The sequence below is a fragment of the Pongo pygmaeus genome, chromosome 15 (assembly GCF_028885625.2).
Source record: "Pongo pygmaeus isolate AG05252 chromosome 15, NHGRI_mPonPyg2-v2.0_pri, whole genome shotgun sequence".
Taxonomy (NCBI): Eukaryota; Metazoa; Chordata; class Mammalia; order Primates; family Hominidae; genus Pongo; species Pongo pygmaeus.
The window spans coordinates 68,974,271-68,999,235 of NC_072388.2; the positions used below are offsets into that span (position 1 = coordinate 68,974,271).

General features: G+C 42.6%; 1 protein-coding gene across 4 annotated transcripts in view; it reads right to left on the reverse strand.

Annotated features, from left to right (window-relative positions):
- The window catches only part of SLC8A3 (solute carrier family 8 member A3), a 150,547-nt gene that overhangs the window by 25,831 nt on the left and 99,751 nt on the right, over positions 1–24,965 (reverse strand). Inside the window, exon 1 of one of the 4 annotated variants that reach the window (XM_054449295.2) lies at positions 9,979–10,193. The exons of the other annotated variants lie outside the window; for them this stretch is intronic. The gene's annotated coding sequence lies outside the window, so the exon portion shown is untranslated. Of the gene's footprint in view, positions 1–9,978; positions 10,194–24,965 lie in introns of those variants that run through there. 4 annotated transcript variants of the gene reach the window in all.

The following is a 24,965-nucleotide window of genomic DNA, read 5'->3' on the forward strand; positions in this document are numbered from 1 at the left end:
AAAGTCTAGCATTTCAGCCAAATGCTGGACTAATTAGGTCAATCCTGACACTACATCTTGAGAGAGACTTTGGAGTACATCCAGAGTAGGTGACTAGGGTGATGAGAGATCTAGAAACCACATTTCAAATTAACTTACCAATATTTACATAGTGCTTATTTTGTGCTAGGCAGAGCTCTAAGCATTTTGCTTATATTAAGTAATTTAATCCTCACAACTAACCTGTGAGATAGGTAGAGGCCAGACCAGGTGCTATTTTCTCTGTACACATTATCTCATTTAATATTCACAATAACCTATGAGGTAGGTGCTATTTTTATCCCCATTCCCACACATGAAGAACCAGAGGACCAGAAAAGTTAAGAGACTTGCCTAAGGTTATAACTAAATAAGTGGCAGAGCTGGGAATTGAATTCAGACAGTGTGGCTCTAAAGATTTTGCATCTAACTACTGACTTGTGGATCCAGAGGAGAGATGTCTCCTGGAGGAAATGCTACTTACTCCAAATGGTTCTGGGGCTGTCACAAGTGCTGCTTCCAGAGGAAGTTGATGGGAAATTCCAGGGAGGTGGGTTTCAACTCTACCACGTACCATTCCATCAGGGAGATGAACTAGCTTATAAGAGAGTGACCACCCCATTCCTGGTATTAAAAAATAGGATGATGTCCATGCATAAAAAAGGCCACGAAGAGGATTCCTGCATGCTACAGGAGGTCAAGTAATGACCCCTAAAGGACTACAGCCAGTGGTGAGCTAGTAAACCAGCTTTCCAGGAATAAAGAGAAACCCTGATTTGGAACGGTTGCTTTCCATGGTGAAAATACTCTCACTATAGTCAATTTCAGGCTACTAATAGTTTAACAACCAATGTGCACAATAACTAAACATTTAATAGTCAGCTCTTGTGAGATGGTAGGAGTCTGCTCTGGTATACCACTGACAGTATCAGATTCTCCCAATGTGTTTGAGAAAGATTGTGGTGGGAAAGAATAGTTCTGATTGATTTACAGCTTATTTTGCCACATGCTAGTGTTTGCTCAAAGTGGGTAAGTGTCTGATGAAGTTAGGTACAAATGTGCTTATTCAAAAAGGCCTTTGGGAAAAAAAGGCTTCAAGATTTGGCTTTTAAAAGGATTATGGGTTAGTGGGGAGGCAGAGTTTCTAAAATGTTCCCCCAAAGATGTTCTACTCTAATCCTTGGAACATGTGAATATGCTGTTATCACTCCTGAAATGTTATATGGTATCACAGTTACCTTTAAAATGGGGACATTATCCAGGTGGGCCTGATTGAATCGCATGAACCCTTAAAAGGAAAGAACTTTCTCTGGCTAAAGAAGAAGGGAAAGCCAGAAAGATACGAGCCACAAGAAAGATTCTACATGCTGCTTTGGTTTGAAGATGAAGGGTGTCTTGTGAACAGGAACATAGGCAGCCTCTAGGTGCAAAGAGTGGTCCCTGGATGACAGCCAGCAAGGAAACGGGGACCTCTGACCTCAAGCCACAAGAGACGGGATTCTGCTGATGGCCTGAATGAGCTTGGAAGCGTATATGTCCTCAGAGCCTCCAGATAAGATCCCAGCCTGGCCAACACATTGATTTCAGTCTCACGAGACCTTGGACAGAGAACCCAGTCAAGCTTGCCTGGACTTCTGAGATATAGAACTTGCGAGATAATAAATGGGTATTGCTTTAAGCCTCTACATTTCTGACAATTTGCTACACAGCAACAGACAACTAATATGGAAGGCTTATTTATTTTATGGAGGCAGGAACCTGAGCTAAATGATCTGTTGGAACTACCCTACACCATCTATTCTGTGAACAGAAAGAGTGTTTCGGGGTGCGTGTGAGAACGTGCACAGACTCCCCTTTTGCTTTGGTATCTATTCTGGACCCTCCTTTGAGCCCTCTACTGCATGCAGCTTCTACATACCTGTGACTAGCTGGACTCATCAGAGATAACCTACTGAGGATGTGGCTTCCCCTAGGGAAAGTGTAGGAACATTTTGTCTCTACTGACAGTAACGACCTGACTGCTGGACATGTTTATGGTTGTAGACCCATTTGCGGACTTGATGCTCATTCTGTTAATTCTGAAATGTCTGGGTTTATAACTGGGCATCACAGCCCATGGGTACCCCTCTTCTTTCCTAATTACCCACTTTCCCAGTGCCTGGAGAATGTGTTACCTGTGGCTAGATTGAAAGGGACATCTGAGGTAACTGCATGATTATGGACCTAGGATTCAGGATATGATCAGAGGCAAGGCAGTGCCAAAAACCTCAAAGGGATCACTCACTCTGTTTCCCAAAGTTCAGGGCAAAATGAGGGAATTTCTAATTTTTTAGATATTAATCTTTTAAAGTAGATGCCTTTTTTTTTTTTTTTTTTTAAGGTTTTCATGCCTTGTAGGGTAGCTCTACAGGGTAGAAAAGATTTTAAAATCACAAAATTTTATTCTCCCCTTCCTTTCTTTAGAGAATAAAGACTTAATCCTTAAGTCTTTATTCTTCATCCTAAGAATTGGAAACTCTCTGTAATGTCCATCCATCCATCCATCCATCCATCCATCCATCCATCCATCTATCCATCAATCCATCCATCCATCTCTGCAACCTGATCTTTTCTTTTTTTGTGAGAGAAAAAAAAGAAAGCTCTGTCACCCAGGCTGAAGTATAGTAGCATGATCTCAACTCACTGCAACCTCTGCCTCCCAGGCTCAAATGATTCTCCTGCCTCAGCCTCCCGAGTAGCTGGGATTACAGGCATGCACCACTAAACCCAGCTAATTTTTGTATTTTTCGTTGAGATGGGGTTTTGCCATGTTGGCCTGGCTAGTCTTAAACTCGTGACCTCAGGTGATCTGCCTGCTTTGGCCTCCCAAAGTGCTCAGATTACAGGCGTGAGCCACCATGCATGTCCTGCCACCTGATATTTTCAAATTTTTCCACACAAACTCTGCACTTCAATTCTCTTCATTATGCCCCAAACATGTCATTCCTCTGCTCACCCTGAGAATTCTTCCTCCTTCCCTTCCCTTCCCTTCCTTCCTTCCTTCCTTCCTTCCTTCCTTCCACCCTTCCATAATAAAGATTTCCCTCCTTCTTTGCTGCCCTATGGTGGAAAGTGCTTTGTATTACTGCTTATGTGTGTATTCATGTGAGTGGGGGTATGACAGAGTGGGCTGAGGGTTAGGAACGTTGCACTATACATTAGAGGGAGGATCTGGCCTTCTTGAAAGTAGCCTTTATATGAGTATTGCCCAGTTATTCTCAAAGCGGAATTTAATCTTCAACCTCCATATCAGTGGGCCTGTGAAGGTTTCATCTCTGCATGTGACTCAGTTACTTACAGCTCCATTTGGGCCCCAAGTTTGTCCTGACTCACTTCAAGGGGGCTGGAGTGGTGGAGACAGGAATATTCACAACTCCAATTCTCTCTTTTTTCTAAGTCAAGAGAAGTAAATATATATATATATGCATGCCAATGGTCTGGGAATAAATGATTGCTGTGCCCTGAAGTTGATAAATCCCCTTCTTGGAAAGGCAGTGAGAAGAATCTATAAAATCATTTTATTTAACAGTGTATCTGTTCCCAGCACTGAAGATAACAACTGGCTGGTTATCTGATTCATGGCTTTAGAGATGTTGGATCTCTCTGTTTTGTCTTCTCTCACTGCTGGGAATCTCATTTTGAGAGAACAAATTTGATCCAAGCAGAAAAGAGAGAAGTCTGTATTGTATACACATGAAACATTGGGTCCAAACAAAACCTTCTAATAATTAGGAAGAGAGAGGAGCTGGCTCTTCAGGACTTGGGTCAAATGCAGTCAATACGCCCTGCCTTCCACCTTAATTCCCTGTCCACTCAAGCTCTGAGAAAGCCCATATTTCTGGTGGATAATTTCTAGAGATCCTTGTAAATAGCAAATCCAGGAAAGATTGCTCTCCCTGGGCTGAGCAGAGAAAATATTTCAATTAGAGACTTAACTGCATGGGAGATTAGCTGATTCTATAGACATTTTCTTGACTGAACCAATCAGGGACTACACTAAAGCAAAGCTGCAGTGTTGCACAACTGCATTGGGCTCCAGGCACACAGAAGCCGATGAGAATGCTGCCCCCTGGTGTTGTGCAGCACAGTGGCACTGGATGACAGAACAGCCTACAGGTTGCATGTTAGCTACTGTCCCCATTTGGGGTATGTTGAATTGTGGGTCCCAAAGGGGTTGTCAGAAATTTCCACCTGTGAGAATTCTAAATGACCTGTTTTCCAATTCAGAGTTCTTCCCTTCTTCTCCCAGTCAAAGGGGAAATTCTTGTTTTATACCACCTGGAGACAACGTAGGGCCCAGGCTATTGAAGGGTTGGAGTCAGTGGGCCTAAGTGCTTGTCCCAGCTCGGCTGCAGGAATAGTGGATCCTTTTTGCTAATGTGACAATCTAGCCTGCTGCTAGTTTCACAGAACCTGGTGACCTTGGGAGGAACATAGTAGGCAAACTACTTGGGAGATAGACTTTAAAAGCAGAAGCTGAGATTTTCACAAAGGTGGGGAAGGGAGACAGAAATCTTATTTTCTTTATGCTTAAAGGTCTGAAGTTATTCTTATGGTCAAAGCAAGAGGCTGATATAGAACAGACAGGCATAGATTCAGGACAGGGATCAGGGTGAGACTAGTAAGTCAGAGGTGCAACATTTAAGGGTACACCTAAAAACTCAGTAATCAAGATCAATAATATTTTAATGCAATGATTTTTAAAAGTTGGAATTAATGCAACAAATCCATGATAAACAAAATATCAAAATGTTAAATAAAGACAGGTTCCTATCCTGCCCTTGCTGACTCACTTCATTTACCTTGCCCTAACCCTAACCCTAACCCTAGGGAGGCGACTTTAGCGGTCCTCTGATGCCTTGTGGTGTAATAGAGAGAATGACACTAGGAAAAGAGTGGAGTTTGAGTTCCACTGCTGCTGCTTACTTACTACAGGTTCTCCTAAGCCTCAACAAGGAAGACAAGAGATTGTTTCTCTTTTGAGATTGTTATGGGTCATGATATGAACAAAAAAAATACAACTCTTGTTTTTAGAAACTGCAGGTCTCCTTCAACTGTGTGTATGTGTGTGTGTGCGTGCACATGTGTGTGCGTGCGTGTGCATGTGTGTGCGTGCGTGTGTGTGCATGTGTGCGTGTGTGTTTAATATAACTAGGGCTTTTAGTTCACCCTCCAGAGCTAACCCCTTAAGCCTTTCAGGAAGCCAGACAACGTTCTCAGCCTTTCAGGCTCTCTGTTCATCTCTTCCTTCACTCCTCACTGGCCCTTCCTTTTCTCTCTCACCAGAGGAACTATCTGCCCTGTGCCTGCCCAAGGTTTGCCATAGGCCACATATGCTTCTTATTTTTAGACAATAGGGAGGAAATGGGAGGAGGGTGGAGTGTCTTCTTTGAGGACATTGCCTTTGAACTGTGCTCTGGAAAGGTGTTGTCCAGTTTTCTCTGGCCTTCACTTTTGCCTTCTGCCTTCTGCCTTGTCAGGCTTGCATGAGTGGCCCGCGCTTATTTGTCAGCGTGGTTCCCCTCTACTTGGAACCGTCGTCTCTGCCATACCACCCTACTTAAACCACTTTCTCTTCTTACCTGGCCTCTTGCAATAACCACCTAATTTATCTCCCTGGTTCCATTTCTCTTAGCCTGTTATGGTCCATTTTCCCCTCAGCAGGAGTGCTTAAAAACAATTTTTTTTAAAGAAAATTATAACATGCTGCTCCCCGACTTAAATCTTCCATAGGTTCCCATTGCATTTAAAATTAAAACTGAACTGCATAATCCAACCTAGGAATTCTGAAACTTTAGCATACTCGGAATCATCTGGAGGGCTCGATAAAACACAATGAGGGGCCCCGTCCCAGAGTTTGTGACTCAGGAGGTCTGGGTGGGGCCTGAGAATTTGCATTTCTAACAAGTTCCCAGGTAACATTGATGCTGCTGGCTCCAGAACCACAGTGAGAACACTGATCAAGCCTGCAAAGCCTGACCTTGATGCCCCCACTCCCCCACTCACCTTCTACTACTTTTCCACCACCCACTTGGCCTGGTCATGCCTGCCTTTGTCCCGTTTTCTCAAATGTCTTGTCCTCATTCCTGCCTCAGGGCCTCTGCACTACCTGCTCCCTCTGCCTGGAGCTTTCCTTCTCCAGATAGTCTCATGACCAGGTTCTTTTTAAATGTCTTAGCTTCCATGCCACCACCTTGTCTGCCCAGTCTGCTTGGCCCTCCAGCTACTCTCCATCAAATCTTTCTGATTCCCTCTATCTTGTTTATTTATTTGTTTATCTGTAAATGGTCTGTTTCCTTCATCAGAATAAAAGCTCCATGAGAGCAGGAACCTTGTCTGTGTTCTTTGCCAGCACCCAGCACAGTCTCTGGCACATAGACAATACGCAATATATATTTGTTGAATGAATGAATGAATGATTAATGAATACCAGTAAGTGGTGGAGCCAGAATTTGGGCCCAGGCCTTTCTCACTGCAGAGACAATCTTAATGCTTAGTGTGTGATTTGTGCTAGGGATGCTGAGGCACACACTTGGCTGGTCTCCCTGACTCTATTCTTGCACACACTACTCCCTCCGGAGCACTATTATTGGGCTACTCTTAAGAAAAGTTCACCTTGATAGCTCCTGTTTCCCTTCCCAAACAAGTCTAACCTCCTTTTCCTGGCCTTCAAAACATGCATGAAAATAGTCATCTTGGCTGGAATCACGGCTCTGCTGTCAAGTTCATTTATTTGGTTATGACTTTGGTTAAGCATATTCTCCATTGTTCTTTTCCGATGACAGATGCCATGAAAATCATTATTCATTTGATCATTTACTGATTAAGAGCCTGGGCCTTAGAATCAGAGACGTCTGGAGGCAGTAATTATGTTTTAGGGCTTTTGACAAATTACCGAATCTCTGTGAGCCTCAGTTTCCTTAATTTAAGATGAGTGCAATAATAAAACCTACCTCACAGGATTTTTGAGAGGATTAAATGACATAACGGAAGCAAAACCCCACAGCACGGTAACTGGCATACAATAAGCAGTCATACATGTCACTTAATTTGATGATGGTCTGTCTGTTTAAGTTATAACTGGAGCAACCAATAAAGTGATTTTTTTTTCTTAATTCCCAGGACAGGGTCAGAAGAGGGTGAGAAGTTTGGCAGGTGCTGGTTTGGAACCAGGTAGGGTGTTTTCTGAATTTCTTGGTGTGGTCTGCGGAAGAACTACAGACAAAAGAGTATGCTTTGAGAGGTCTTGAGTTTCCACAACATCTTTCCTTATTTCCTGTCTTAGGAATTTAAGTGGGATCATCTTTGCACTGTACCTGCTGCCCCAGTGGAAGCTGAATGCCTTTTCAGGGTAACATTCCCTGTTAATCCAACACTGCTCTTTGGTCTCTCACAGGGTGGATTGTGGGGCAGTTCATTTCCATGTTTCAGTCCCATTGGTTAAACACAGACAGGCCTTCCAGGGTCCTGTTTTTATCTCCATGGGGGTATGTGTGGGAGAACCAACGGTATCAGCATGTACTCTGGAGGGCTCCTCAACCTTGGATAAGGAGAAGTTCTCCATGGATGTCCAGTAGGTAGAGGTGGAAACTGAATTTACTTCCTTCTAGCCCCATTCTGGATGCTTTTATTGACAGATAAAACCCCCACCCATGCCCATTTCTTTTCCCAGAAATGCCAGAATCTGATTTTGGGTCCCGGTACCAATTTCTCAAGTTCCTTTTGCACGCTGCCCTTGCTTCAGTGAATTCTCCTGAGTGCTGCTCCTTTACTCTTTTGCCTGGGCAGAGTACAGTAGCAGAAAAGAGTCTGTTTCCCCTACAGAAGACATCTGCCCTTCCTCCGATTTCCACTTTTCACCTCTCTTCAGAGGCAGATGGCTTGTAGCCAATACTCATTTCAAGCAGGACATTTACATATTCCTGTCCTATTGAAGGAAATAAAATAAGCTTGGGAAAGCCTAGACTTATAGAGAGGTGATGACCAGCTGACAGGAGCCAGCCAGGAAAGCCTCCGGATCCCTCAGTTAAAAACATGTTTGTTTATATGGCACATCTCAGGGCTGCTACCTTTCCAATGCCATTCAGGGCAGGAAAGAGTCAGGCAGACTCCTTCACCTGAAACAGGAGATGGTGAAACTCTGGGGTGATAAAAGAAAGCATAACAATAGCGGCAGTAATATAACACATTTAAAATTCTACATCTGCCTGGAGGGCCTTTAATCAAGGATTTCAAAGCACTTTCCCAGATCTTGCCCATTCATCTTTACCACATCCCTGGGAAACAGCTGGCAGGTAGGTAGCAGAGCATTAAAATTAGGGTACTGTATCATTATCTTTGATAACAGCACTATCTGTTTAGACAGCATTTTTTCTGAAGAACTAAAGAGCTCCATACACATTATATTATCTGATTCTCACTTAGTCATACAACATCCCCCATATTTGCTGACTTGCAGGTAGTTTGGAAAGCTTTGGATCCACAGAAATGCACTACTTTACTGCCTACTCTCTCCCCTCCCACTCCTGCATAATTCACAGGCACTTCCCACTGATGGCCTGGCTGACTTTAAGCCACCAGTACCATGGGCTGGACCACCTTCCTTGTCTATCACCAAGACACAAGCACCCTTAGCACATACATTCAGTTTTATGTCAGTGATACCAAAGGCTGTAGGAAGAACAAATCATAAATTCCCTCATCAGATTTCGTTTGAGTCTCATTTGTTGGGTTTTAAAACCTCACTTGTATGGCTATTAGATGGACTTCATGATTAGTATGAAGATACACCATTGGAAATGGATCTGCAGGGTCTACCGATCATATAAACCCATGGTTGAGGCTAAGCTTCTAGCACAGTCTCTGTCCACCTTGAAAGTGGGCATCACCTTTACAATTGGCCCAGGAGATTGCTTTGATTTGTAAGAACTTCTGTATTTCCCTTTCACTGAAGTCATCAGGCAAGTGATATTCTTCTGTAATGTACTTATAGTACATGTTACAGTTGTAAAGAATCAATCAATTGTATAATTGTTTCCTTATTTGTCTTCTCCACTATCCTAATAAGCTCTACAAGGGCAGGAGCTACATTTGTTCTAATCACCCCTATATCTTCAGAGTTAAGCACACATCAGATGCTTAATAAAAATATCTGTTGAATGAGTCTAGGCACAGTGGCTCATGCCTGTAACCCCAGCACTTTGGGAGGTGGAGGCGGGTGGATCACTTGAGGTCAGGAGTTCGAGACCAGCCTGGCCAACATGGTGAAACCCTGTATCTACTAAAAGATACAAAAAAAAAAAAAAAAAAAATCAGCCAGACATGGTGGCGCACGTCTGTAATCCCAGCTACTCAGGAAGCTGGGGCACAAGAATCACTTGAACCCAGGAGGCAGAGGTTACCGTGAGCTGAGATGGTGCCACTGCACTCCAGCCTGGGTGACAGAGTGAGACTCCATCTAAAAAAAAAATCTATTGAAAAATAAGGGAACAAATAATGGCATTTATCACATTGAACATTCTCTGGCTTAGGGCTTCTAATCACACCCTTTCTGCACTGGTGTAAGTTCCATGTCCAGGCATCATAATGGCCCCCACCCCCATGCCATATAATCACACACCCTGGGAAATGCAACCTTGCCAACCCTCCCCCCTCATTTTCCTCAGTCCTTGAGAAACACAGGTGCTGCTTAGATAGAAGCCTTATATTTGGCCCAGTCTCTTCCAATAATTTAGTTGAGCTCTGGGCTCAGAATTTTTATATGGCCTGCTCAAAAAGCCCAGTGCTTCCAGCAAAATCTCTCACTTGCACCTGTCCCCGTGGTATGGAGAGAGAAACACATAAACTCTGGGGCCATAGAAACTTGAGTTAAAATCTTAGTTCTATTGCTTATAGCTGTGTGACCTTGGCCAAATCTCTTACCTCTTTGAGCTTCCGTTTCTTCAGCAGTTACCTGGAGATGATAACATTCACATTGGGTTGTCGTGTGGGTGACATGAGAAAGCACAGGCAGCAGGCTCAGTAAATGATGGTTCCCTTTCCTTCCCTTCTTTCCTTGACCCCTTCCTTTGACTTATCCTCCCTCCTGGCTGCTAGTTATAGTCTGGATGCCTCTAGCTGTCATTCCCTAGGTTTTAGGCTCCATGCTGGAAGAGTTGAGACTCAGACTATATTTAGATGCCTTAGCGCTTTCGTTTTTTTATACCACTGTGTTGCTATGGTGATGGTGGAGAGGGGAGGGGAAGGACAGCTTGAAAGGAAAGATGGAGCTCAGCAGTGAGGATCGGTGGCCTTGGCTGTGGACTGTTCCTGGCTGGTACTCTCCAAGGAGATTTACCTGTGCATTCCATCAGGAGATGCAGCAAAGAGATAGGAGGAGGTAGTGATTAGTAAAGGCTCTTAGGAAAAGAGAAGATAAAGAGGACTGACTGTTGAAAACTGCTTGCTACACTGGCCCAGACACAGCCTTAACTCCAGGAACCTTCCTTAAGTGGCTTCTCTAGCAATTGAGTCAGGAGACAGCAAATGGGGTTGGGTGGAGAAATGACATCAGTTATGTTGGAGTTTGGAAGATGTTCAGACCAGACTCCTTCACAGGAAGAAAGTCCCATCTTTATACCATGGCTCAGGATTGTCATGGATTCTATTGATTAAGGAAACCAAAGTCATACAAGGGCAGAAAAGAGAAGTCCTTTTATTTGTGCACGGAGCTCCATACACTCAGTGGATTTGAATGTCTGCATGGTAGGCTCCAAGCTGACGTAAAAACTTGCACTGTAGAATGATCCAGTGTTCCTAAAATGGTTACACATCATTTCACTGGGTCCTCAAAAATGGCCTGGTGAAGTGGGATTATCTTTACACGAGGAAATGACATAGATAGGTTGGCAACTTGCCCAATGTCACACAGCTGGTAAATGGCAGAGCGGAGAATTGAAGTCAAGCCACCTGGACTCCAAATCTAATGTTCTTTCTAGTATACCAATGGTTACCAAAACTAATTATTTAAAGCTGAAGAAAATTTATGTGAAGATGAAAGCCTTTGGTGAAACAGAACCAAACAAAGCAGATATAAGCAGAGACGCTCAAGTTGAAGTAGAGAATCTCCCTTCGACAAAACCTCCTTCCACTTCATCTGCCAGAAGAGAGGGTCCTAGGCAGCACTTCTGTAAGGGTGGTGGTTGAAGCACCCATATTAGAAACATCTGGTATAATTGTAAAAGTGCCAATTCCTAAGTCCCAGTCCCAGATTCTGATTTGTAGATCTGGGGTACTTTTCTTTGGACAAGCACCCAGGAAATTTGGATAAATACTAATTTAACTGGAGTTAAACAAACAACTCTTGACTCAGAAAATTGGGAGATGGAACAAAATTGCATCACCTATCTCTTTTTCCTATCTGATTCCTCAAGCTCATTTTTAGCAGCCTGAGGTCAGGCATGTCAAAACAATCAGGCTGGATTGTCTTGTGAAGTTTTCCAACTGCCCTCCGGGCCTCCATCAGTGGCTGATCCCTGGGCTCTAGGCTATGTGGGTCATCAGGGTCCAGGTGAGGCCACAGCCATTGTCTGACCTTGGTGGGGTCATCATTGTACCCAACAGCAGATACAAGGAGACTCTGGGTGGAGGGCAGGGAAGAAGGGTATTGGATTCAAGAGCACAGGAGGGGATGTTTATCAGATGAAAAGTCCCAAAGGAGCATGCAAAATTGGGACTAAAAATATATTTATTGGCCAAAGCAGAAGGTTTGGGAAAATCTGCAGGGAAAGAATGCTTAATTTCTTATTCATCAAAGCGTTGAAAGAACAGTATGAAAAATGAAGGAGATTCTGAAGGTGCTGTTGAAGGGAGAAGTCAGTGTAAGATTTTTAGTTCTCCTAAATTCTGAGGACCTTAGGATGTTCCCCTCCCTTATAAATAACAGCTCCCTACGGGCAAACACTGTACTTTACATACATTTAATCCTTCTCAGAGCACTATTAAGTACTAGTAGCATTTCTATTTTGCCCATGAGGAATCTGAAGCTATTAGCAGTCAGGTAACTTTGTCCAAGGTCACCCAGCTAGGAAGTGACAGAACTAGGATTTGACCCCAGTGGTCTGATTCCAAGACCCCTGCATACTTGTCCAAAACCGACTGACCCTAAATAGGTGTAAATAGTCCAATTAAATGTCCATGATAAGATTTTCTAAAAATATCAGATTTCAGTTTTTTAAATAATTTGTTGGGGGGTGACCCTACTTAGCTGAAGCTTTTAGGTAATCCAGCACCAGGTAGGTGAAGGAACGTCTCCAAGGGGGTTATATTCCCAATCTCCTTTGCTGCTTCCTGCTCTGGCAGGAGATTGCATTTGTTCAGTTGTTTTTACAAAATCTTCTTAAAACAAATCTTGTTAAATCAACAATAACAACAACAACAATGCAACATATTTATTATGTAAGCCCTGCATACAATGCAGAGCTGAGATCCCATCTCCTGAAGAAACTTTCCCCATGACTCAGGCCTGCAAGCCCTCTTCCTCTTCTGAACCTGGTCTCATTTCTAGTTTGTAGCTACCACGTGGCACCCAGCACACACAACTTCTGTCTTCTCTCACCTTGCCCTGTGAGCCCCATGGGGGTATAGCCATGTTATACACCTCTCTGTTTCTCCAATGCTTGGCCAACTGAGGGAAGCTTAAGCCATCAAGCATTCCGCTGAACCAAAGGGAAAATGAAATTGAAGAAGGCCAAGGAATTATGGGCACAGAGGGAAGTGAGAACGGATAGCCCAAATTCACCAGCCTTCTGTGTAATTTCAATACTGATGGAAATGCTCTTGAATACATTTCTTTCTTCCCCATCTGTACCAATTCCCTTGGGTCATAATTAACTTTCATATCCCAGCACTTTGTCCTGGGGTCAAGGAGGGACAGGTAGGGAGAGGAGGGAAACGGGCAGGAAGGAGACATGACCTAGTCACAACTCACAATCTGAGCTCATGGTCCAAAGGAAGGTGGCCAATTCTGGTTTTAAAAACCTTCATAAGTTTAGGTTCCACATGATTAGTTTCTACTGTTCCACTTTGGAGACTGACCTAGCTCCTCTCCCCAGCATCTCCTTTAGATTCTGACCACATGTGTAGAGTGATTGTTTTTCCAAGAATCCATGCCTCAAGCATGAAGCTTTCTGATGAGATTTATCATCTCTGGAGAGCTCTTTACAGTGGATGAAATGCTTCCCCATGCATGACCATTCAGAGATTCCTAACCACCCTGTAGGTTGGGCAGGGCAGTTATCAAGGACCTCACTTTACTGCTGAAATGAAATTATGGGGTTAGTTTTGGGGGTATATTGCTCTATTTCCTCTCTCCCAAAGGAAAACAAAATCCTGTTGGGGATTCAGCTGCAAACATCTTAAGTTTTGGAGGAAGAAGAGAAAGAGAAGCGAGTCCTTTTTTCCAGAGACAATAAACTCTAGCCCTGGTCAGCAGACAATTGACCGTATTTCTTATAACTTGTTGCCTACTACCAACTTCTAATCCCTGAAGGGTAGCAAGTCCCAATAATCCTTTGCATATGCACTAGGCACTTCTGTTTACAGTTATTTCGTTTTATTCTCTTAACAGCCCAGTGAAGTCTATGCAGTTAGGCTCACTTCCACTTGAGAGTTACAGGAATTGAGACCCAGTATTGTCAAAAAATCTGCCCAAGTTCACATAGATGGTAAATGGTACAGCTCAGCTTAGGCTCATGTCTTCAGAAAATGAGGCCAGGGATCTTTTTAATACTCTGTTCCTCTCTGTCTTTGAGCATTACCCAATCCACACCTGGACATTCTGGAGGCAACAAAAGCAGTATATGAAGATGGTCCATTTCCATGGATCAAGGGTATTACAACAGAAGAGATAAGTTAAGAGTGAAGATCTTGTTGTCAGGTTGACCTATGTTTGAGTCATGACTGACCACTTGTAGCTGAATAACATTGAGAAAAGCACCTTTTTAAGCCTCTATATTCTCATCTGTAAAAGGATGATGTGATAATTAAGTGAGATGCCCTCCTGAAATTACTTAGCAGAAATTGGTCAATATAAACTCATTGCTGTTGTGATTCTTGACAATGCTCCTGATATTAATCACTAAATCCGTTTTAATTAAGGGGTCCTGCATAACATTGTATCACCTTGGTTATTTTCCAAGATGGAGGTGGTATCTCACATGCTTAGACATCTTTTCTATTTCACCAACTTTCCTATTCGCTTTCCTAAAAGCGGCTATAATGTTGCTTCTTTAGCACACCCCACATTAAGAGTAGTTTCAATGTCTATTGTTAACCTTCTAGGGCTTGAGGATAGAAATTCTGTGAGTGGGTAGTTATCTTATCTTTTCGCCCTGCTGGTCATTATTCAGCCAAGCTGAACACATTTTTTTCTTTTCATTTTTTTCCTCACACTCTGTCTAGTCAAGTTTCTAAAGTAGCAAACTTGTCATTGAAGCGACCAGACAGAACACTTAGCATTTTTCTCACATGCACACATTTTCAAAGTACTTTTCCATCTCTCTCCAATGCTCAATGTCTAGAGGGAATGTGGTGTTTTGGAGCATGGCATTAAGAGAAGGGAAAATTGAATGTTTTCTGGAATTGCTATATGCCTAATGGGGACTTGGAAAATATCCATTGAGAAAGAGGAGAAATGGAGTTGGAGTGAGAAATTAAGAAACTGTCTCAGCTCAGAAAACTGGATTTCAGGGTCTGAAGAGCTCTAGGTCTCCAGATTCCTAGAATTCTGTTTCCCAAATGGTACTTGTTTGACATTGGACATGGGAGGTGTCAAGAATGTGATGGAAGAAGAAGATGCTTGAGGAATAATGTTTATAAGGCGGATGATGGAAGGGAAGACATGGTTAGACAAACTGTGTAGTGGGGGGGGATGGAAAAAGGCTTTTCTGGACCTCAGAAATTAAATTCCATTTACAAAAGTCTATTGAGTTTCCATGGGCAAAGTATGTGATAGGCATTAGGGGGTAAAGAAGTTAAAAAGATGAGTAAGACATTGTTCTTTATCTTAAGAGCGTCACAAGACATGGACAAATATTGAGAAATAGTGACCCAGAATCCATCAAGGCCAAATTCATAACCTATAGATTCTCTATCTGTGGACATTTCTTCTGAGCACTGGTGTTGGGAAGGGGAATAGATTAGCACCCCATTTTTCATGCACAACAAAACAAAACACACCAACACACAAAATTGTGTAGCAATAGTAATAATTATTATTATTTACTACTAAAAAATCACATACAATCAGATTATGATTTCTTTCCGTCTATGCATTCTCCTTGGACTGTACTGGTATTGCCATGAAGGTGAAATATTGACCTGATTTCTCCTGGATAGCAATGTTTGCAGTTCAATCTGGTAACTACTTAATGTGATGCCCCAAGGCCCTTCTCTTACCTTTAACCCAACCCACCTCCCCGCCTGCAATGACCCACATTGACTGAATCCCTACAACATGCCCAGTCCCATTTGGCACCTGGTAAATGTCAGGTATCATAATACGATGCCAACACTATGGAGAGATGAATAAAACAGTTTCAAGATTTCGCAGTCCAATGGGGAAAACAGACACGTAAGCAGATATTTATACTGTAGTCTCTGATTTATGAAACTGGGAAGAGCCTCAAAGACTTCAATGTTCCAATATGTCCTATACCACATGTTGTTTAATAAAATAACAGCTAATACTTACATGTCATTTAATATGCTCCAGGCACTACTATGTGTGCTTTATATGTATTAACTCATCAAATCTCCACAACACACCAGAGTAGGAACTATTATTACTCCTCTCTCAAAAATGATAAAAACTGAGGCACAAGGAGGTTAAGTTACAGACAATAAATGACAGAGACAGAATGTGAACTGAGGAGGTCTAGCTCCATAGTCCATGTCCTTAACCACTATACTATACTGCCTTTCAAATGAGATAATAAAAATTGCTTTTCAATGAAATAGAGGGAATTGTGGCCTCTCTCATCACCTCCGAGTCTCTCTCTAGCTTCTTTATAGCCAGCATTTACTGAGTGTTCCTTATGTGCCAGATACTATGCTAAATGCTTTCAACACATCTCATTTAAGTCTCATTCAACTTGATGAGGCAGGTACTAGCATTATCTTCATTTTACAGAGGAGGGAATTGAGAATAAGAGAGATTCAGTAAAATCCAAAGTTGCACAGATAAGCGAGATGAAACCAGGATTCCAGCCTAGCTTAGTTGGACTCCAAGCCCAAAGCCTTCCTTTGTTTAAAAAACAATTTTTTTTAATTTAATTTTTTCTTTTCTTTTCTTTTTTTTTTTTTTTTGAGATGGAGTCTCAGTCTGTTGCCCAGGCTGGAGTGCAATGGCACGATCTTGGCTCACTGCAACCTTCACCTCCCAGGTTCAAGTGATTCTCCAGCCTCAGCCTCCCGAGTAGCTGAGATTACAGGAGACTGCCACCACACTCGGCTATTTTTTAATATTTTTGGTAGAGACGGGGTTTCGCCATGTTGGCCAGGCTGGTCTCGAACTCCTGACCTCAAGTGATCTGCCCCCCTCAGCCTCCCAAAGTGCTGAGCCACCGCATCTGGCCGATTTCTTTCTTTTTTTTCTAAAACAATGTTATAGCACCAAAGCCTTCATTTGACCTGAATATCTTCTTCCTCTGTAATGGGCTATTTTTGCTGGAATCTCAAGAACAATAGGACGAGTATCTCTAGTTCCCTCTGCCTAAGACCAGACATGCCAAGGCTTCTGCTCTGGGAATGTGTTTGCATCCACCTCTTGCTGAGATGAATCAGATTCCATAAACCACCCTCTACTACCCAGAGTCAATGCTGAGTTAGGTGTGCTGGAGGGAAACCGATGGGGCTGTCAGTAGAGGAGCCCCGTGAAGTTCCAAAGGCCCTGATCGACTGGAGGCAGGCTGCTGCTGATGTCAGCTTCTATAGGTACCACTATCCAAAGCCTTATGATTTTCCAAGAAAAGAAATATTCTCAAGAATCTCTAGCCATCTAACATAGTTTTAAAATTGCTACAATTGCCCAAAGGGAAAAATAATTCAGAATCGTTCTTATCTCCAGATGTCCTTGTCAAAGTCCAGGCTAGCGTATCTTTAGGATAACCATCATAAAAATGAGAAAAGGAAAAGCATTTTATGTGAAGAAGAAGAACAGGCAGACACAGGCAGATGGCGCTCTGGAGGAGCACAGCCCTCCTAAGGAAGCTCTTAGGCTGCTGTGCAACTTCCATTTATCTTCTCAAACTTCCTGGAACATTGGCCGCTGACATACCTTATCTATCTATTGATGGCTCAGAAGTCATATAAACACTGTCTATCAATGGCTACTGGGACTTGTGTCCAGCAGGTTCAGACACTTGCCATTTGATCTCATTTATCTGCACTTTTTTTTCCTTAATGCTCTGCCATAAAAAAAAGTTAAAAGCTATAATCTCCCCCTTTTTCCTGTCTTAAGCAGTTGCTCTCCATCAAATATTCAAAGTCATTTTCTGAATGTACAGAAAAATCATTTGAGCTGCCATTCACAATTTTCGCTCTTAGGTAAATCAAACAAATTGGAAGCAATTGCTGTAAGAACTATACAGGCAAACAAATTCAGCTCCATCTCTCATATGTTTCTGCATCATGGAATTTAAGCTCCATGCACCATCCGTCATTTCTACTTTATAAAAGACGTGCATGGACCAGAACTTTGCAGCCCATGTTAAATAGGAAATTAACTAACAAGTTCTGTAAATATTCATGGTGCATCTACATATGCAAGGAAATGTGCTACAAATTTTGACAAGGCATAAATCGGATTCTCTGTCCACCAAGAGATTGAAATATATGTGCACAATAGGTAATATTTCATAGTTATAGAACAGGTGCTACAGGAAGTGTGTAATCAATGGAGAGAGAGTTCACTTGGTAGGTATTAAAAGTTCTCGAAAGGGCTGGGATGGAGCAGGTCATTGAGAATACATAAGATTCAGGTAAGTGAGGTGCAGAGATTAGGAAAAGAAGATTATGAACACTGAGGCACTGAAACAAGAAAATATGAAGTGCCTTTAGCAGACAGTGGGAAGGCCCATGTGGCCAGAGCAGAAGGGTTGTGGGGGCAAGTAATGAGATATACATCTGTTTGGTGATGCTCTGAGAACTAACAAAGCCCCTTATCTAAATAGGAGTCCCTTGAGAATAGAATTCATCTAGGTAGGTTTTCTGGGGAAGCCAGTGCCCACCAGTCTCCTGTGGATACTGCTCTTTCTTTCCTAAGGATTGCTTTAGAAGCAAATCCCTGAGAGCTGTGTCAGCTAGGATAACTCTCTCTGCTACTCTCAGGTAATAGCTCCTTCCTCATCAGGCTATCAACCCTTCTCCTGCTGCTTCTGACACCTGAGTCACTGGACTCAACATTGAAGACCTGGCTCATAGGCTTCCTGCCAGCATCCTGGGTGGCTTTAGTGGCCCAGGATAACTTATTATAAATCCTTGGCCCTCAATTCCTTGACCTTTTCCCTTTTAATAGCCTCAACCTTTACTTTACCCATCTACTCTCAAGTCTACACCCTGAGCATTATCATCACCTAGAACTACTCCTCATCAGAGAAATCAAATTCAAACATTCCATAGCTGAACTTCTTATTTTCTTTACCAAAGCTTCTTCTCCTCCTTTAATCCCTATGTCAGTGGATGGTACCACTATGCATTCTTGCCTGCATTCTGGCTTCCTCTCCAGACTACCCCCATTTCCAATCAGGAACCAGGTCCTGTTGTTTTTACCTACTTCTACCTCATGAACACATTTTGTTTTTTTCATTGTCTGCTAAAACTCTCATATATTGGCCACCATCACCTCTGGCCTGGATTCTAGTAACAGTCTCCTAACTTATATTCCTGACCTGATTTGTACCCACTCAACTTCATTCACCCAACACAGCTGAAGTTATCTGTTCAAGTGGCAAACCTCACTATGCTCTTCCTTCCTTCCAAATTTTGAATGGTAACTCCTCTGTCCTCCAAACTTCTTAGCATGCTGAAAGAGGCCTTTTTCTAGAATGCTGTTACTTGTTCTCTTCCTTGCCCAGTTCCACACATCCTCCCCATCTCAGACACCATCTTCTCTGAGATGCTTTTCCCAACTTCCTTAGACTGGTTTGGGGAGCCTCCCACAGGGGGTGTTTGCCTTTGGGATGGCACTTAACATACTAAATACTTAATTGAAATTACTTGTTTATAAGACCACCTCCAGCATGAAGAACAGTTTCCAAACCATAACAGTAGCTCATAAATGCTTATGAAATGAATGAAAAGAGATGCAAGCGAGAAACATTTTGAATATAGGAAGGGGAAGTAAGACAAAGTAAAAGATAAATTTAAGGTTTGCTACTGGGTGAAAGAGGTGGGGATTGTGGAGCAATGAGCAGAGGAGGAACTTCCAGAAGAGAAGAAGCAGGTTTTGAAAATGACACTTTCAAGTTGGGCATGCTGACTTGGAGAATGACTAGATATGAGGGAACAGAGCCAGGAAACACAGATTTGGGACTTAGACACAAAGAAGGTATCTTTGAATCCATCTGTGTAGATGATGTGTTTAATACATATTGTGTGGCTTCATTACACCATCGAGCCATTGTGACTTCTGTTTGCTGTTTTCATGCAATATGATGCTTGTTTTTTAATTGGCTTCTACTGGTTTTCCCCCAAAAGATAATTTCTTTGATCAACACATTGGCTGACTACTGATTCATACATTTCTATTTATTTATAGAGAGAGGAGCAGAGGACCAAGATTTGTATACGCAGGAAATTTTACCAATTATCCAGGTAATTCAGGTATAAATGAGAGAGCTTTTTTTCTTAATTTTTGAAGTAATTATTTTCATTGTTTCTGATTTTGAAGATCTGCGGGGATGTTCTTCTCCTGTAACTACCCTTTCTGTCTTTTTTTGGAACGTATTTTGCTAACTGCAGCCGTTAATTACCTCATCACACAATCAAGCCATTGTGACTTTTGTTTGCTGTTTTTATGCAGCCTGATGCTTGTTTTTCAATTGCCTTCTACTGTTTTCCCCGAAAGATAATTTCTTTGATCAACACATTGGCTGACCATTGATTTATGCATGTTTTACCAGAAATATTCTTGCTTGCTCTCCCTCCTACCTCCTCTAAGTTGATTTCCCATTAAGGAATACTGTGTTCTGAATTTTCTTCTCTTCCCTTCCAAGTGAATAATTATCAGTACTTAAACTATCACATCATATGTGCATGTCCTCCTGCCTACTAATTAATTTCAGAAGCTCAGTGCCTTTCCACAGATAAAAGAACGGTGCATTGGTACTTCACAGGGGTCACATTTTACCCCTAGAACCCCAAATCAGTCCACATTTTCCTAATCGTGGTATACAGGTTTGATTTAGTAAAGTCACAATTATCTTTCAGAGTTGAAATATAAACATAAAGGCGCTTCATGAATCTAATCATATTCCTTCCTGCCACAGGAAGAACCTTTGGTCTTTTGGAAAAACTTGTATATAGTGGTTCTTATTCCAAATAAGTTAAATATATTGAATTCCTGATTCATATAGAAGTATTACAATATTTCCTTGATGAATTTGTATAGCTGGAAGCAGATCTCCCATGAAATGTGAAACCGCATCCCACTTGTGTGAGCTGCCCTGGTCAAATGTGTAAATCTCTAAGTGTAGCAAAATCTCCCTTTGCTCTAGGAAGTAGTTCTTAGCCTCTTGGGGGATCACAAACTGCTTCGATAATTCAGGTGCTTCTTACCAGAAAAATGCACATACTCACACACAATATTTTGTGTATAATTTCAGGGGGTTCAAAGATCTTTGAAAACCTAGCCATCAATCCTCTAAAGGTCCATGGAATGCCAGTTGACAACCCCTGGACTAAGAGCTAAAGATCAGTTGTTGATGGATGAGGGATTTCATAAACCTCAGAATGTGAAGAAAACAGCTGCAATGAAAATGTGCACTGCTGGGCAGCAGCTACAACTCGCAGCAGGAGATGCGCGGCTTGTGTATAGTCAAGCCCAGCATGGCACTGAGTGGGCTGCCATCTTCCTTTCTGCAGGACATCACGTTTTCTACTCATTATATTATGCGATTTAATTTTATGGCAGCAGAGCTCTGATTTTATAATGGAAGTCAACACAAAATAGCTCCTTTTTTAATAATAAAAATTTGTCTTACAATCATTTCAGCTAAAACAAACTCGGTTTTTAGCAGGAGGGAGGATGGGAAAGGAGGAAGCTCCTGTGTTAAAAGAGCTGCTCTCTTTGCCTCTTCTCCCTTCCTTCCTTCCTACAAACCCTGGCTGTTCACTTTCTTTAATATCTTATACTCCCTTGACTCCTACTCTCTTTTATTAGGTCTCATTTCATTTTCTTGAAGCTGGTACTTGAATATCCTATATCAGTTTCAATCTTTCAATATCTACTATTGATCTCATTTCATATTGCTTTGCAGATATCTGGTGTCGGAGCCACGCACCCCTCCCTTGAATCCCAACAGGGAAGCTTGGTGCTTTTGATCATTTGAATCACCACCTCTTACGTTCTATTTTAACTTGAGACAACATAATCTCCCTCTTTCAATACTTACTTCAAACTTAGCTGATCTTTGATTTTTCAAAGTCATGTTTAGAAGTGTGACCTGCAGGATATGCCAGCCTGATAACTACAAATTGCAAGCTGGATTATTTTGCTCATCTCACCATCACCCTCACAATTGCATTTATTACAATTTTAAATGTACATGAAAGCTCATTAGTTACTGAGACAATTTGAGATTTTCTCTCCCTTCCCCCAAATCCTCTAAAACACCATTGTGTTATGGATATGCAGTTCTCAAGCCAACATTTCTCACCATGTTACTTCCTATCCAACCCTCACAGACTGTATACTTTGTTTTTCTTTGATTCTATTCTAAATAAATCCTTTTAGGGTTCTTGAGATCCTAACTCCACATGATTTTCAAAGGACTTTGATTTTTCTATCGTTAACATCAGGGCTTTATTACCTTCCTTCGTGTCCCTTGGCCTCCAACACTACTGAGCTACTTGCCCTTCCCAGATCCTCATATTCTTCTGCGTTTTTGCTTATGTGATTGTTTCTGTCTGGGGTGCACTTCCTTCCTTGTATACCTCATGACCCCCAGTCATTCTTTGAGGGTGTGCTCAAGTGTCCCTCAGCTCTCCTGGAATGCTTTCCTGATGCCCCTCTTCACTTCAATCCAGACCCACATGGATCCCCACCCTGCCCCTGTCATGCCTCTCAGGGCTCTTGTGTTGCAGAGCTGGCAGCTCTGCTTTGTAGCTGTTGATTACTTGTCCATGTCCATACCTCCCTCTAGACCGAAAGCTCCTTAAGGTCTGGGTATTATCACCTAGAGTGTCAACCTCCTTCCCACAGCCCTGGTTTGGGGTATATTCATGCCTCTAACCCTAACCACATTGTTCACATGGGAGTGGCTATCTTTTTACATAGCCTATCTCTCCCACAGAATGAATGGCCTAAATGTTCTCTGACAGTCCATTTCCAACATTTAAACTGAAGATGTGGGCCTGAGGGCTGCCTGTAGTTATGTCTTCAGCCCAGTGGAGGGAACCAGTTTGAGAGAAAAAAGATGGCCTGAAAGAAAAAAGAAAGAATTCTGGAGACATTTGAATTCCTGGTTTTCATCATCCCTGGGACTTTCTTTCTCATGCTTTGCTTATGCAAGCCAAAAAAATCCCAATTTCTCCAAAGTGAATTCAAGCTGGGTTTCTGCCCTTTGCAATCAAAGAATCCTCTGAAATAATATGGATCATCTTATTCATGTCTCTACCTTCAGTAGCTGACTCAGGTTTTGGCATTTAATATGGGCTTCAGAAACATTGGCACTGTTAGTTCAAAACCTGAAATTGTATTTGTTGTAATGTGGAATCAGGAATTGAGGTGGGAGTAAGCACATGTCATAATATGACAGATGTACAAGGCTTATACCTTAGAGCTGTATAGTGAAGTAATAACTCCACACATTCTTGGGTCTGAGTTTATTCTGGTGGTATTTGGCCTATGATGCTGCAGAAGTGTTGGCTATTTCTTATCTAATCAAGAATGATTAGCTCTCCTAGGGTATAGCCCTGAAAGACAAAATGAGGGAGACCATAGCATGCATACTTATTGGATGACTTGGTTGTCCAGTTGTCTTTCTGTTTGACTGGTGCACAGGGTATTGGGTGAAGGAGACAGAACAGCTGAGATGGACACTGTTTACCAGCTCTGTGGTCCTGGGAAAGCAGCTTCACTTCTCTGGGCCCTCTTTTCCCCATTTGCCAAGTGGAGAGAGTAACACCTGTCTCACGTACCTCACAGGACTATTGAGGGGATGAGACAACACATACGGCAACACTTTGTTGTTGTCAAATCCTTTCTCGGAGAATCATGTCAGGCCCTTTTCTAAACACAGAGGCCACTGCAGGGCTGATGGGCTGGCTTTGATAAACACATGACATAAGGCAGGGTCACTGCTTCAAGAACTGGCCTCATGCACCTTTGTCAAGGAGATGTGGTGAGCCTTCCCAACTCTGACGTCTGCTTTCTGTCTTTTCTGTCCTCTTGACTCAATTGTCAAACAAAGCTTCTTGACACTTCCCATTCTGCCACTGCTCAGAAAGCCTCTCTGCTCAGCATTTGGTCATGAAAATGGAGCCTGAGTCCCCTGCCTACCTGCCCCATTTGGGTGGAACACACCCTCTGGTACCTGCCCTAGCTCATGAGTTGGGCTGAACCTCAATGAAACCCGACAGGCTGTTCCCTCACAGACTCCCACTAGTTTGTGCAGTGTCCAGGATATTTCCATTGAACACAGGTGGCTCTGCATAAGACCCAATGTTGACTGCTAGCCGGACGTGTGGGCCAGCATGGGAAAGTGGCCAGGGGAGCCTCATCTAGTTCTGACTCTGTTTCCTTCCTTGCTGACCTTTGCATAAGTAGCTTCCAGCAGCTTCCTAGTCTGCCAGACTGGAAAGGACATCTCTGACACCCAGTCCATGGCCTCCCCGCCAATGGGAGGCAGTGGTAGAAAGATGGAGGCTTTGGAGATGGGTTCAAATCCCAGCGCTACAGCCACCTACCTGTGGGAACTAGCACATAGAACACAACATTGCTGAGTCAGACTCTCAGCCTGTGAAATGTGGATAATAAAGCTTGCATAACATTGCAACAATGGCTGATGGTTGGGTAGCTGCCTGGTATAGAACAGGTGCTCCATAAATATCAGTTTCCTTTCCCATCCTTCAATTATAAGACCAACAGTTCCCATCATTACGACGTCTTACATTTCTGGAAGAAACTTGCATGCACAATCTAATTCCACAAATGAAAATATTTCAAAAAGAAATCTTGCAGGAAGAAATACATTTCCTTATCTCCCCAACCTGCTGAGACCCAAATTCTGGGTTCTGCATTCTCTCAGCAACAAGACAGAACACAGCATGAGCTATACTCCTTCCCAGCATGGGGACATCGAGGGAGGAGTGGGGTTCAGTTTGTCAGCCTCCTCAGGATGAAGACAGAATGTCCCCCCTGCTGTTGATGGGGAGGAGGTGCCTCCAGAGCTCTGAGCTGGGTATGGCTCAGCAGAGCCCTCGGGGCTGAGGATGTGTGTCAGCAGCAAAAATAATTTGCATCTGCCGGGGCTGCTTATGTTTTCAAAGCACTTTCTCTTCTTTTATCTGTTTTTCCTCATACAGTATCCATGTGAGTTGAGTATTATCGTTCCCATCTGACAGATGAGGAAATGAAGCAGACAGCAGCAGTATTGCAAGTGGCTAAAGCACAGGCCCTTAGGAATCAGACACAGAGCTGTGTCCACATC